Raw genomic sequence first — 15,361 nt, 5'->3', positions numbered from 1 at the left:
TCACCATGCGCACTTTCCTCCATGGGAGTAAAGTCTCAAACAGTTTACGATTTGATTGTTCCCTGGAGACCAGTAGTTGTTTCCGATGCACATCTCCAGGCAATCTGTAATCTGTGGACTATCAGAGTGGTGATGAAACACAGAAATTGAATCGGGATTGAATACAAAAGTCACCAGGCGCACTTTCCTCCATGGGAGTAATGTCTCAGACAGTCTACGCCTTGATCGTTCCCTGGAAGACCAGTAGTAGTTTCCGATGCACATCTTTAGGCATTCTGTAATCTGTGGACTATCAGAGTGTTGATGAAACACAGAAATTGCATCGGGATTGAATACAACCGTCACCATGCGCACTTTCCTCCATGAGAGTAATGCCTCAAACAGTCCACGCTTTTATCGTTCCCTGGAAGACCAGTAGTAGTTTCCGATGCACATCTAAATGCATTATGTAATCTGTGGACTATCAGAGTCTTGATGAAAGAGAAATTGCATCGGGATTGAATACAACCGTCACCATGCGCACTTTCCTCCATGGGTGTAAAGTCTCAATCAGATTGCGCTTTTATCGTTCCCTGGAAGACCAGTAGTAGTTTCCGATGCACATCTGGAAGCATTCTGTAAACTGTGGACTATCAGAGTGTTGATGAAAGACAGAAATTGCATCGGGATTGAATACAACAGTCACCATGCCCACTTTCCTCCATGGGAGTAATGTCGCAAACAGTCTACGTTTTGATCGTTCCCTGGAAGACCAGTAGTAGTTTCCGATGCACATCTGGAGGCATTCTCTAATCTGTGGGCTATCAGAGTGTCAATGAAAAAGCGAAATTGCATCGGGATTGAATACAACAGTCACCATGCGCACTTTCCTCCATGGGTGTAATGTCTCAAACAGTTTACGCTTTTATCGTTCCCTGGAAGACAAGTAGTAGTTTCCGATGCACATCTGGAGGCATTCTGTTATCAGTGGACTATCTGAGTGTTAATGAAACACAGAAATTGCATCGGGATTGAATACAACAGTCACAATTGCGCACTTTTCTCCATGGGAGTAATGTCTCAAACTGTCTACGCTTTGATGGTTCCCTGGAAGAACAGTAGTAGTTTCCGATTTACATCTGACGGCATTCTGTAATCTGTGGACTATCAGAGTGTTGATGAAACACAGAAATTGCATCGGGATTGAATACAACAGTTACAATTGCGCACTTTCCTCCATGGGAGTAATGTCTCATACGGTCTACGCTTTGATGGTTCCCTGGGAGAACAGTAGTAGTTTCCGATTCACATCTGACGGCATTCTGTAATATGTGGACTATCAGAGTGTTGATGAAACACAGAAATTGCATCGGGATTGAATACAACAGTCACCATGCGCACTTTCCTCCATGGGAGTAATGTTTTAAACTGTCTACGCTTTTATAGTTCCCTGGAAGACCAGTAGTAGTTTCCGATGCACATCTGAAGGGATTCTGTAATCTGTGGACCTTAAAAGTGTTGATGAAACACAGAAATTGCATCGGGATTGAATACGACAGTTACCATGCGGACTTTCCTCCATGTGAGTAATGTTTCAAACAGTCTACGCTTTGATGGTTCCCTGGAAGACCAGTAGTAGTTTCCGATGCACATCTGCTTGTATTCTGTAATCTGTGGACTATCAGAGTCTTGATGAAACACAGATATTGCATCGGGATTGAATACAACAGTCACCATGCGCACTTTCCTAGATGGGAGTAATGTTTTAAACTGTCTACGCTTCGATAGTTCCCTGGAAGACCAGTAGTAGTTTCCGATGCACATCTGGAGGCATTCTGTAATCTGTGGACCTTAAAAGTGTTGATGAAACACAGAAATTGCATCGTGATTGAGTTCAACAGTCACCATGCGCACTTTCCTCCATGTGAGTAATGTTTCAAACAGTCTACGATTTGATCGTTCCCTGGAAGACCAGTAGTAGTTTCCGATGCACATCTGGATGCATTCTGTAATCTGTGGACTATCAGAGTCTTGATGAAAGAGAAATTGCATCGGGATTGAATACAACCGTCACCATGCGCACTTTCTTCCATGGGTGTAATGTCTCAATCATATTGCGCTTTTATCGTTCCCTGGAAGACCAGTAGTAGTTTCCGATGCACATCAGGAAGCATTCTGTAAAATGTGGACTATCAGAGTGTTGATGAAAGACAGAAATTGCATCGGCATTGAATACAACAGTCACCATGCCCAATTTCCTCCATGGGAGTAATGTCGCAAACAGTCTACGCTTTGATCGTTCCCTGGAAGACCAGTAGTAGTTTCCGATGCACATCTGGAGGCATTCTGTAATCTGTGGACTATCTGAGTGTTAATGAAACACGGAAATTGCATCGGTATTGAATACAACAGTCATCATGCCCACTTTCCTCCATGGGAGTAATGTCTCAAACAGTCTACGCTTTGATCGTTCCCTGGAAGACCAGTAGTAGTTTCCGATGCCCGTATGGAGGCATTCTGTATTCTGTTGACTATCAGAGTGTTGATGAAACACAGAAATTTCATCGTGATTGAATACAACAGTCACCATGCGCACTTTCCTCCATGTGAGTAATTTCTCAAACAGTCTACGCTTTGATGGTTCCCAGGAAGACCAGTAGTAGTTTCCGATGCACATCTAGAGGCATTCTGTAATTTGTGGACTATCAGAGTGTCGATGAAACAGCGAAATTGCATCGGGATTGAATACAACAGTCACCATGCGCACTCTCCTCCATGGGTGTAATGTCTCAAAAAGTTTACGCTTTTATCGTTCCCTGGAAGACCAGTAGTAGTTTCCGATGCACATCTGGAGGCATTCTGTAATCTGTGGATTATCAGAGTGTTGATGAAACGCAGAAATTGCATCGGCGTTGAATATAACAGTCACCATGCACACTTTCCTCCATGGGAGTAATGTCGCAAACAGTCTACGCTATGATCGCTCCCTGGAAGACCAGTAGTAGTTTCTGATGCACATCTGGAGGCATTCTGTAATCTGTGGATTATCTGAGTGTTGATGAAACACAGAAATTGCATCGGGATTGATTACAACAGTCACCATATGCACTTTCCTCCATGGGAGTAATGTCTCAAACAGTCTTCGCTTTGATAGTTAGCTGGAAGACCAGTAGTAGTTTCCGATGCACATCTGGAAGCATTCTGTAATCTGTGGACTATCAGAGTGTTGATGAAACACAGAAATTACATCGGGATTGAATACAACAGTCACCATGCGCACATTCCTCCATGGGAGTAATGTCTCAAACAGTCTACTCTTTGATCGTTCCCTGGAAGTCATTGTAATAGCTTCCGATGCACATCTAGAGGCATTCTCTAATCTGGGTACTATCAGAGTGTTGATGAAACACCGAAATTGCTTCGGGATTGAATACAACAGTCACCATGCGCACTTTCCTCCATGGGAGTAATGTCGCAAACAGTTTACGATTTGATTGTTCCCTGGAGACGAGTAGTAGTTTCCGATGCACATCTCCAGGCAATCTGTAATCTGTGGACTATCAGAGTGGTGATGAAACACAGAAATTGAATCGGGATTGAATACAACAGTCACCAGGCGCACTTTCCTCCATGGGAGTAATGTCTTAAACAGTCTACGCTTTGATCGTTCCCTGGAAGACCAGTAGTAGTTTCCGATGCACATCTTTAGGCATTCTGTAATCTGTGGACTATCAGAGTGTTGATGAAACACAGAAATTGCATCGGGATTGGATACAACAGTCACCATGCACACTTAACTCAATGGTAGTAATGTCTCAAACATTCTACGCTTTGATCGTTTTCTGGTAGACCAGTAGTAGTTTCCAATGTACATCTGGAGGCATTTTGTAATCTTTGGACTATCTGAGCGTTGATGAAACCAAAATGGCATATGGATTGAATACAACAGTCACTATGCGCACTTTCCTCCATGAGAGTAATGTCTCAAACAGTCTACGTTTTGATCGTTTATTGGAAGACCAGTAGCAGCTTCCGATGCACATCTGGAGGCATTCTGTAATTTGTGGACTATCAGAGTGTTGATGAAACACAGAAATTGCATCGGGATGAATACAACTGTCACCATGCGTAGTTTCCTCCATGGGAGTAATGTCACAAAGAGTTTACGCTTTGATCGTTCCCTGGAAGACCAGTAGTACTTTCCGATGCCCATCTGGAGGCATTCTGTATTCTGTGGACTATCGGAGTCTTGATGAAACACAGAAATTGCTTCGGGATTGAATACAACAGTCACCATGCGCACTTTCCTCCATGGGAGTAATGTCTCAAACAGTCTACGCTTTGATCGTTCCCTGGAAGACCAGTAGTAGTTTCCAATGCACATCTGGAGGCATTCTGTAATCTGTGGGCTATCAGAGTGTCAATGAAAAAGCGAAATTGCATCGGGATTGAATACAACAGTCACCATGCGCACTTTCCTCCATGGGTGTAATGTCTCAAACAGTTTACGCTTTTATCGTTCCCTGGAAGACAAGTAGTAGCTTCCGATGCACATCTGGAGGCATTCTGTTATCAGTGGACTATCTGAGTGTTAATGAAACACAGAAATTGCACCGGGATTGAATACAACAGTCACAATTGCGCACTTTTCTCCATGGGAGTAATGTCTCAAACTGTCTACGCTTTGATGGTTCCCTGGAAGAACAGTAGTAGTTTCCGATTTACATCTGACGGCATTCTGTAATCTGTGGACTATCAGAGTGTTGATGAAACACAGAAATTGCATCGGGATTGAATACAACAGTTACAATTGCGCACTTTCCTCCATGGGAGTAATGTCTCATACGGTCTACGCTTTGATGGTTCCCTGGAAGAACAGTAGTAGTTTCCGATTCACATCTGACGGCATTCTGTAATATGTGGACTATCAGAGTGTTGATGAAACACAGAAATTGCATCGGGATTGAATACAACAGTCACCATGCGCACTTTCCTCCATGGGAGTAATGTTTTAAACTGTCTACGCTTTTATAGTTCCCTGGAAGACCAGTAGTAGTTTCCGATGCACATCTGAAGGGATTCTGTAATCTGTGGACCTTAAAAGTGTTGATGAAACACAGAAAATGCATCGGGATTGAATACGACAGTTACCATGCTGACTTTCCTCCATGTGAGTAATGTTTCAAACAGTCTACGCTTTGATGGTTCCCTGGAAGACCAGTAGTAGTTTCCGATGCACATCTGCTTGTATTCTGTAATCTGTGGACTATCAGAGTCTTGATGAAACACAGATATTGCATCGGGATTGAATACAACGGTCACCATGCCCACTTTCCTAGATGGGAGTAATGTTTTAAACTGTCTACGCTTCGATAGTTCCCTGGAAGACCAGTAGTAGTTTCCGATGCACATCTGGAGGCATTCTGTAATCTGTGGACCTTAAAAGTGTTGATGAAACACAGAAATTGCATCGTGATTGAGTACAACAGTCACCATGCGCACTTTCTTCCATGTGAGTAATGTTTCAAACAGTCTACGATTTGATCGTTCCCTGGAAGACCAGTAGTAGTTTCCGATGCACATCTGGATGCATTCTGTAATCTGTGGACTATCAGAGTCTTGATGAAAGAGAAATTGCATCGGGATTGAATACAACCGTCACCATGCGCACTTTCTTCCATGGGTGTAATGTCTCAATCATATTGCGCTTTTATCGTTCCCTGGAAGACCAGTAGTAGTTTCCGATGCACATCAGGAAGCATTCTGTAATCTGTGGACTATCAGAGTCTTGATGAAAGAGAAATTGCATCGGCATTGAATACAACAGTCACCATGCCCAATTTCCTCCATGGGAGTAATGTCTCAAACAGTCTACGCTTTGATCGTTCCCTGGAAGACCAGTAGTAGTTTCCGATGCCCGTATGGAGGCATTCTGTATTCTGTTGACTATCAGAGTGTTGATGAAACACAGAAATTGCATCGTGATTGAATACAACAGTCACCATGCGCACTTCCCTCCATGGGAGTAATGTCTCAAACAGTGTACGCTTTGATCGTTCCTGGAAGACCAGTAGTATTTTCCGATGCTCATCTGGAGGCATTCTGTAATCTGTGGACTATCAGAGTCTTGATGAAACACAGAAACTGCATCGGGATTGAATACAACAGTCACCATGCGCACTTTCCTCCATGTGAGTAATTTCTCAAACAGTCTACGCTTTGATGGTTCCCAGGAAGACCAGTAGTAGTTTCCGATGCACATCTAGAGGCATTCTGTAATTTGTGGACTATCAGAGTGTCAATGAAACAGCGAAATTGCATCGGGATTGAATACAACAGTCACCATGCGCACTTTCCTCCATGGGTGTAATGTCTCAAAAAGTTTACGCTTTTATCGTTCCCTGGAAGACCAGTAGTAGTTTCCGATGCACATCTGGAGGCATTCTGTAATCTGTGGATTATCAGAGTGTTGATGAAACGCAGAAATTGCATCGGCGTTGAATATAACAGTCACCATGCACACTTTCCTCCATGGGAGTAATGTCGCAAACAGTCTACGCTTTGATCGCTCACTGGAAGACCAGTAGTAGTTTCTGATGCACATCTGGAGGCATTCTGTAATCTGTGGATTATCTGAGTGTTGATGAAACACAGAAATTGCATCGGGATTGAATACAACAGTCACCATATGCACTTTCCTCCATGGGAGTAATGTCTCAAACAGTCTTCGCTTTGATAGTTAGCTGGAAGACCAGTAGTAGTTTCCGATGCACATCTGGAAGCATTCTGTAATCTGTGGACTATCAGAGTGTTGATGATACACAGAAATTACATCGGGATTGAATACAACAGTCACCATGCGCACATTCCTCCATGGGAGGAATGTCTCAAACAGTCTACTCTTTGATCGTTCCCTGGAAGTCATTGTAATAGCTTCCGATGCACATCTAGAGGCATTCTCTAATCTGGGTACTATCAGAGTGTTGATGAAACACCGAAATTGCTTCGGGATTGAATACAACAGTCACCATGCGCACTTTCCTCCATGGGAGTAATGTCGCAAACAGTTTACGATTTGATTGTTCCCTGGAGACGAGTAGTAGTTTCCGATGCACATCTCCAGGCTATCTGTAATCTGTGGACTATCAGAGTGGTGATGAAACACAGAAATTGATTCGGGATTGAATACAACAGTCACCAGGCGCACTTTCCTCCATGGGAGTAATGTCTCAGACAGTCTACGCCTTGATCGTTCCCTGGAAGACCAGTAGTAGTTTCCGATGCACATCTTTAGGCATTCTGTAATCTGTGGACTATCAGAGTGTTGATGAAACACAGAAATTGCATCGGGATTGAATACAACCGTCACCATGCGCACTTTCCTCCATGAGAGTAATGCCTCAAACAGTCCACGCTTTTATCGTTCCCTGGAAGACCAGTAGTAGTTTCCGATGCACATCTAGATGCATTATGTAATCTGTGGACTATCAAAGTCTTGATGAAAGAGAAATTGCATCGGGATTGAATACAACCGTCACCATGCGCACTTTCCTCCATGGGTGTAATGTCTCAATCAGATTGCGCTTTTATCGTTCCCTGGAAGACCAGTAGTAGTTTCCGATGCACATCTGGAAGCATTCTGTAAACTGTGGACTATCAGAGTGTTGATGAAAGACAGAAATTGCATCGGGATTGAATACAACAGTCACCATGCCCACTTTCCTCCATGGGAGTAATGTCGCAAACAGTCTACGTTTTGATCGTTCCCTGGAAGACCAGTAGTAGTTTCCGATGCACATCTGGAGGCATTCTGTAATCTGTGGGCTATCAGAGTGCCAATGAAAAAGCGAAATTGCATCGGGATTGAATACAACAGTCACCATGCGCACTTTCCTCCATGGGTGTAATGTCTCAAACAGTTTACGCTTTTATCGTTCCCTGGAAGACTAGTAGTAGTTTCCGATGCACATCTGGAGGCATTCTGTTATCAGTGGACTATCTGAGTGTTAATGAAACACAGAAATTGCATCGGGATTGAATACAACAGTCACAATTGCGCACTTTTCTCCATGGGAGTAATGTCTCAAACTGTCTACGCTTTGATGGTTCCCTGGAAGAACAGTAGTAGTTTCCGATTTACATCTGACGGCATTCTGTAATCTGTGGACTATCAGAGTGTTGATGAAACACAGAAATTGCATCGGGATTGAATACAACAGTTACAATTGCGCACTTTCCTCCATGGGAGTAATGTCCCATACGGTCTACGCTTTGATGGTTCCCTGGAAGAACAGTAGTAGTTTCCGATTCACATCTGACGGCATTCTGTAATATGTGGACTATCAGAGTGTTGATGAAACACAGAAATTGCATCGGGATTGAATACAACAGTCACCATGCGCACTTTCCTCCATGGGAGTAATGTTTTAAACTGTCTACGCTTTTATAGTTCCCTGGAAGACCAGTAGTAGTTTCCGATACACATCTGAAGGGATTCTGTAATCTGTGGACCTTAAAAGTGTTGATGAAACACAGAAATTGCATCGGGATTGAATACGACAGTTACCATGCGGACTTTCCTCCATGTGAGTAATGTTTCAAACAGTCTACGCTTTGATGGTTCCCTGGAAGACCAGTAGTAGTTTCCGATGCACATCTGCTTGTATTCTGTAATCTGTGGACTATCAGAGTCTTGATGAAACACAGATATTGCATCGGGATTGAATACAACCGTCACCATGCGCACTTTCTTCCATGGGTGTAATGTCCCAATAATATTGCGCTTTTATCGTTCCCTGGAAGACCAGTAGTAGTTTCCGATGCACATCAGGAAGCATTCTGTAAACTGTGGACTATCAGAGTGTTGATCAAAGACAGAAATTGCATCGGCATTGGATACAACAGTCACCATGCCCAATTTCCTCCATGGGAGTAATGTCGCAAACAGTCTACGCTTTGATCGTTCCCTGGAATACCAGTAGTAGTTTCCGATGCACATCTGGAGGCATTCTGTAATCTGTGGACTATCTGGGTGTTAATGAAACACGGAAATTGCATCGGGATTGAATACAACAGTCATCATGCCCACTTTCCTCCATGGGAGTAATGTCTCAAACAGTCTACGCTTTGATCGTTCCCTGGAAGACCAGTAGTAGTTTCCGATGCCCGTATGGAGGCATTCTGTATTCTGTTGACTATCAGAGTGTTGATGAAACACAGAAATTGCATCGTGATTGAATACAACAGTCACCATGCGCACTTCCCTCCATGGGAGTAATGTCTCAAACAGTGTACGCTTTGATCGTTCCTGGAAGACCAGTAGTATTTTCCGATGCTCATCTGGAGGCATTCTGTAATCTGTGGACTATCAGAGTCTTGATGAAACACAGAAATTGCATCGGGATTGAATACAACAGTCACCATGCGCACTTTCCTCCATGTGAGTAATTTCGCAAACAGTCTACGCTTTGATGGTTCCCAGGAAGACCAGTAGTAGTTTCCGATGCACATCTAGAGGCATTCTGTAATTTGTGGACTATCAGAGTGTCGATGAAACAGCGAAATTGCATCGGGATTGAATACAACAGTCACCATGCGCACTTTCCTCCATGGGTGTAATGTCTCAAAAAGTTTACGCTTTTATCGTTCCCTGGAAGACCAGTAGTAGTTTCCGATGCACATCTGGAGGCATTCTGTAATCTGTGGATTATCAGAGTGTTGATGAAACGCAGAAATTGCATCGGCGTTGAATATAACAGTCACCATGCACACTTTCCTCCATGGGAGTAATGTCGCAAACAGTCTACGCTTTGATCGCTCCCTGGAAGACCAGTAGTAGTTTCTGATGCACATCTGGAGGCATTCTGTAATCTGTGGATTAACTGAGTGTTGATGAAACACAGAAATTGCATCGGGATTGAATACAACAGTCACCATGCGCACTTAACTCAATGGGAGTAATGTCTCAAACATTCTACGCTTTGATCGTTCCCTGGAAGACCAGTAGTAGTTTCCGATGCACATCTGGAGGCATTCTGTAATCTGTGGACTATCTGAGTGTTAATGAAACACAGAAATTGCATCGGGATTGAATACAACAGTCACAATTGCTCACTTTCCTCCATGGGAGTAATGTCTCAAACGGTCTACGCTTTGATGGTTCCCTGGAAGACCAGTAGTAGTTTCCGTTTCACATCTGAAGGCATTCTGTAATCTGGGTACTATCAGAGTGTTGATGAAACACCGAAATTGCTTCGGGATTGAATACAACCGTCACCATGCGCACTTTCCTCCATGGGAGTAATGTCGCAAACAGTTTACGATTTGATTGTTCCCTGGAGACGAGTAGTAGTTTCCGATGCACATCTCCAGGCTATCTGAAATCTGTGGACTATCAGAGTGGTGATGAAACACAGAAATTGCATCGGGATTGAATACAACAGTCATCATGCCCACTTTCCTCCATGGGAGTAATGTCTCAAACAGTTTACGCTTTTATCGTTCCCTGGAAGACCAGTAGTAGTTTCCGATGCACATCTGGAGGCATTCTGTAATCTGTGGATTATCAGAGTGTTGATGAAACGCAGAAATTGTTTCGGCGTTGAATACAACAGTCACCATGCACACTTTCCTCCATGTGAGTAATGTCCAAACAGTCTACGCTTTGATCGCTCCCTGGAAGACCAGTAGTAGTTTCTGATGCTCATCTGGAGGAATTCTGTAATTTGTGGACTATCAGAGTCTTGATGAAACACAGAAATTGCATCGGGATTGAATACAACAGTCACCATGCGCACTTTCCTCCATGGGAGTAATTTATCAAACAGTCTACGCTTTGATGGTTCCCTGGAAGACCAGTAGTAGTTTCCGATGCACATCTAGAGGCATTCTGTAATTTGTGGACTATCAGAGTGTTGATGAAACAGCGAAGTTGCATCGGGATTGAATACAACAGTCACCATGCGCAATTTCCTCCATGGGTGTAATGTCTCAAACAGTTTACGCTTTTATCGTTCCCTGGAAGACCAGTAATAGTTTCCGATGCACATCTGGAGGCATTCTGTAATCTGTGGATTATCAGAGTGTTGATGAAACACAGACATTGCATAGGCGTCGAATACAACAGTCACCATGCACACTTTCCTCCATGGGAGTAATGTCGCAAACAGTCTACGCTTTGATCGCTCCCAGGAAGACCTGTAGTAGTTTCTGATGCACATCTGGAGGCATTCTGTAATCTGTGGTTTATCTGAGTGTTGATGAAACACAGAAATTGCATCGGGATTGAATACAACAGTCACCATATGCACTTTCCTCCATGGGAGTAATGTCTCAAACAGTCTTCGCTTTTATAGTTAGCTGGAAGATCAGTAGTAGTTTCCGATTCACATCTGGAAGCATTCTGTAATCTGTGGACTATCAGAGTGTTGATGAAACACAGAAATTACATCGGGATTGAATACAACAGTCACCATGCGCACATTCCTCCATGGGAGTAATGTCTCAAACAGTCTACTCTTTGATCGTTCCCTGGAACTCATTGTAATAGCTTCCGATGCACATCTCGAGGCATTCTGTAATCTGGGGACTATCAGAGTGTTGATGAAACACCGAAATTGCTTCGGGATTGAATACAACAGTCACCATGCGCACTTTCCTCCATGGGAGTAATGTCTCAAACATTCTACGCTTTGATCGTTTCCTGGAAGACCAGTAGTAGCTTCCGATGCACATCTGGAGGCATTCTGTAATCTGTGGACTATCAGAGTGTTGATAAAACCAAAATTACATCGGGATTCAATACAACAGTCACCATGCGCACTTTCCTCCATGGGAGTAATGTCTCAACAGTCTCCGCTTTGATCGTTCCCAGGAAGACTAATAGCAGTTTCCGGTGCACATCTGGAGGCATTCTGTAATCTGTTGACTATCAGAGTGTTGATGAAACACATAAATTGCATCGGTATCGAATACAACAGTCACCATGCGCAGTTACCTCCATGGCAGTAATTTCTCAAACAGTCTACGGTTTGATCGTTTTCTGGTAGACCACTAGTAGTTTCCAATGTACATCTGGAGGCATTTTGTAATCTTTGGACTATCAGAGTGTTGACGAAACACAGAAATTGCATCGGGATTGAATACAACAGTCACCATGCGTAGTTTCCTCCATGGGAGTAATGTCACAAAGAGTTTACGCTTTGATCGTTCCCTGGAAGACCAGTAGTACTTTCCGATGCCCATCTGGAGGCATTCTGTATTCTGTGGACCATCGGAGTCTTGATGAAACACAGAAATTGCTTCGGGATGGAATACAACAGTCACCATGCGCACTTTCCTCCATGGGAGTAATGTCTCAAACAGTCTACGCTTCGATCGTTCCCTGGAAGACCAGTAGTAGTTTCCAATGCACATCTGGAGGCATTCTGTAATCTGTGGACTATCAGAGTGTTGACGAAACACAGAAATTGCATCGGGATTGAATACAACAGTCACCATGCGCACTTCCCTCCATGGGAGTAATGTCTCATAGAGTTTTAGCTTTGAACGTTCCCTGGAAGACCAGTAGTAGTTTCCGATGCCCATCTGGAGGCATTCTGTTATCTGTGGACTATCAGAGTGTTGATGAAACACAGAAATTGCATCGGGATTGAATACAACAGTCACCATGCGCAGTTACCTCCATGGGAGTAATGTCTCAAACAGTCTACGCTTTGATTGTTCCCTAGAAGACCAGTAGTAGTTTCCGCTGCACATCTGGAGGCATTCTGTAATCTGTGGACTATCGGAGTGTTGATGAAACCAAAATTGCATCGGGATTGAATACAACAGTCACCATGCGCACTTTTCTCCATTGGAGTATTGTCTCAAACAGACTACGCTTTGATCGTTTCCTGGAAGACCAGTAGCAGTTTCCGATGCTCATCTTTAGGCATTCTGTAATCTGTGGACTATCAGAGTGTTGATGAAACACAGAAATTGCATCGGGATTGAATGCAACAGTCACCATGCGCAGTTACCTCCTTGGGAGTAATGTCTCAAACACTCTACGCTTTGATCGTTTCCTGGAAGACCAGTAGTAGTTTCCGATGCACATCTGGAGGCACTCTGTAATCTGTCGACTATCAGAGTGTTGATGAAACACAGAAATTGCATCGCGATTGAATACAACATTCACCATGCGCACTTTCCTCCATGGGAGTAATGTCTCAAACAGTCTACGGTTTGATCGTTTCCTGGTAGACAAGTAGTAGTTTACGAAGAACATCTGGAATCATTCTGTAATCTGTGGACTGTCAGAGTGTTGATGAAACACAGAAATTGCATCGGTATTGAATACAACAGTCACCATGCGCAGCTACCTCCATGGGAGTATTTTCTCAAACAGTCTACGGTTTAATCGTTTCCTGGTAGACCAGTAGTAGTTTACGAAGAACATCTGGAGGCATTCTGTAATCTGTGGACTATCGGAGTCTTGATGAAACACAGAAATTGCGTTGGGATTGAATACAACAGTTACCATGCGCACTTTCATCCATGGGAGTAATGTCTCAAACAGTCTACGATTTGATGGTTCCCAAGAAGACCAGTAGTAGTTTTGGATGCACATTTGGAGGAATTCTGTAATCTGTGGTCTATCAGAATGTTGATGAAACACAGAAATCGAATAGGGATTGAATACAACAGTCACCATGCGCACTTTCCTCCATGGGAGTAATGTCTCAAACGGTCTAGGCTTTGATCGTTTCCTGGAAGACCAGTGGTAGTTTCCATTGCACATCTGGAGCGATTCTGTAATCTGTGGACTGTCAGAGTGTTGAGGAAACACCGAAATCGCATCGGGATTGAATACAACAGTCACCATGCGCACTTTCCTCCATGGCAGTAATGTCTCAAAAACTATACGCTTTGATCGTTCCCTATAAGACCAGTAGTAGTTTCCGATGCACATCTGGAGGCAATCTGCAATCTGTGGACTATCAGAGTGGTGATGAAACACATAAATATAATCGGGATTGAATACAACAGTCACCAGGCGCACTTTCCTCCATGGGTGTAATGTCTCAAACAGTTTACGCTTTTATCGTTCCCTGGAAGACCAGTAGTAGTTTCCGATGCACATCTGGAGGCATTCTGTAATCTGTGGATTATCAGAGTGTTGATGAAACGCAGAAATTGCATCGGCGTTGAATACAACAGTCACCATGCACACTTTCCTCCATGTGAGTAATGTGGCAAACAGTCTACGCTTTGATCGCTCCCTGGAAGACCAGTAGTAGTTTCTGATGCTCATCTGGAGGCATTCTGTAATTTGTGGACTATCAGAGTCTTGATGAAGCACAGAAATTGCATCGGGATTGAATACAACAGTCACCATGCGCACTTTCCTCATGGGAGTAATTTATCAAACAGTCTACGCTTTGATGGTTCCCTGGAAGACCAGTAGTAGTTTCTGATGCACATCTAGAGGCATTCTGTAATTTGTGGTCTATCAGAGTGTTGATGAAACAGCGAAATTGCATCGGGATTGAATACAACAGTCACCATGCGCACTTTCCACCATGGGTGTAATGTCTCAAACAGTTTACGCTTTTATCGTTCCCTGGAAGACCAGTAGTAGTTTCCGATGCACATCTGGAGGCATTCTGTAATCTGTGGATTATCAGAGTGTTGATGAAACACAGAAATTGCATCGGCGTTGAATGCAACAGTCACCATGCACACTTTCCTCCATGGGAGTAATGTCGCAAACAGTCTACGCTTTGATCGTTCCCTGGAAGACCAGTAGTAGTTTCCGATGCCCATCTGGAGGCATTCTGTAATCTTTGGACTATCAGAGTGTTGATGAAATACAGAAATTGCATCGGGATTGAATACAACAGTCACCATGCGCAGTTACCTCCTTGGGAGTAATGTCTCAAACACTCTACACTTTGATCGTTTCCTGGTAGACCAGTAGTAGTTTCCGATGCACATCTGGAGGCATTCTGTAATCTGTGGACTATCAGAGTGTTGATAAAACCAAAATTGCATCGGGATTGAATACAACAGTCACCATGCCCACTTTCCTCCATGGGAGTAATGTCGCAAACAGTCTACGCTTTGATCGTACCCTGGAAGACCAGTAGTAGTTTCCGATTCACATCTGGAGGCATTCTGTAATCTGTGGACTATCAGAGTGTTGATTAAACACAGAATTTGCATTGGGATTGACTACAAGTGTCACCATGCGCACTTACTTCCATGGGAGTAATGTCTCAAACAGTATACGGTTTCATCGTTCCCTGGAAGACCAGTAGTAGTTTCCGATGCACATCTGGAGTCATTCTGTAGTCTGTGGACTATCAGAGTGTTGATGAAACACAGAAATTACATCGCGATT

Source organism: Schistocerca gregaria, chromosome 10 (genome assembly GCF_023897955.1).
Source record: "Schistocerca gregaria isolate iqSchGreg1 chromosome 10, iqSchGreg1.2, whole genome shotgun sequence".
Taxonomy (NCBI): domain Eukaryota; kingdom Metazoa; phylum Arthropoda; class Insecta; order Orthoptera; family Acrididae; genus Schistocerca; species Schistocerca gregaria.
This window is presented reverse-complemented; position numbering follows the sequence as displayed.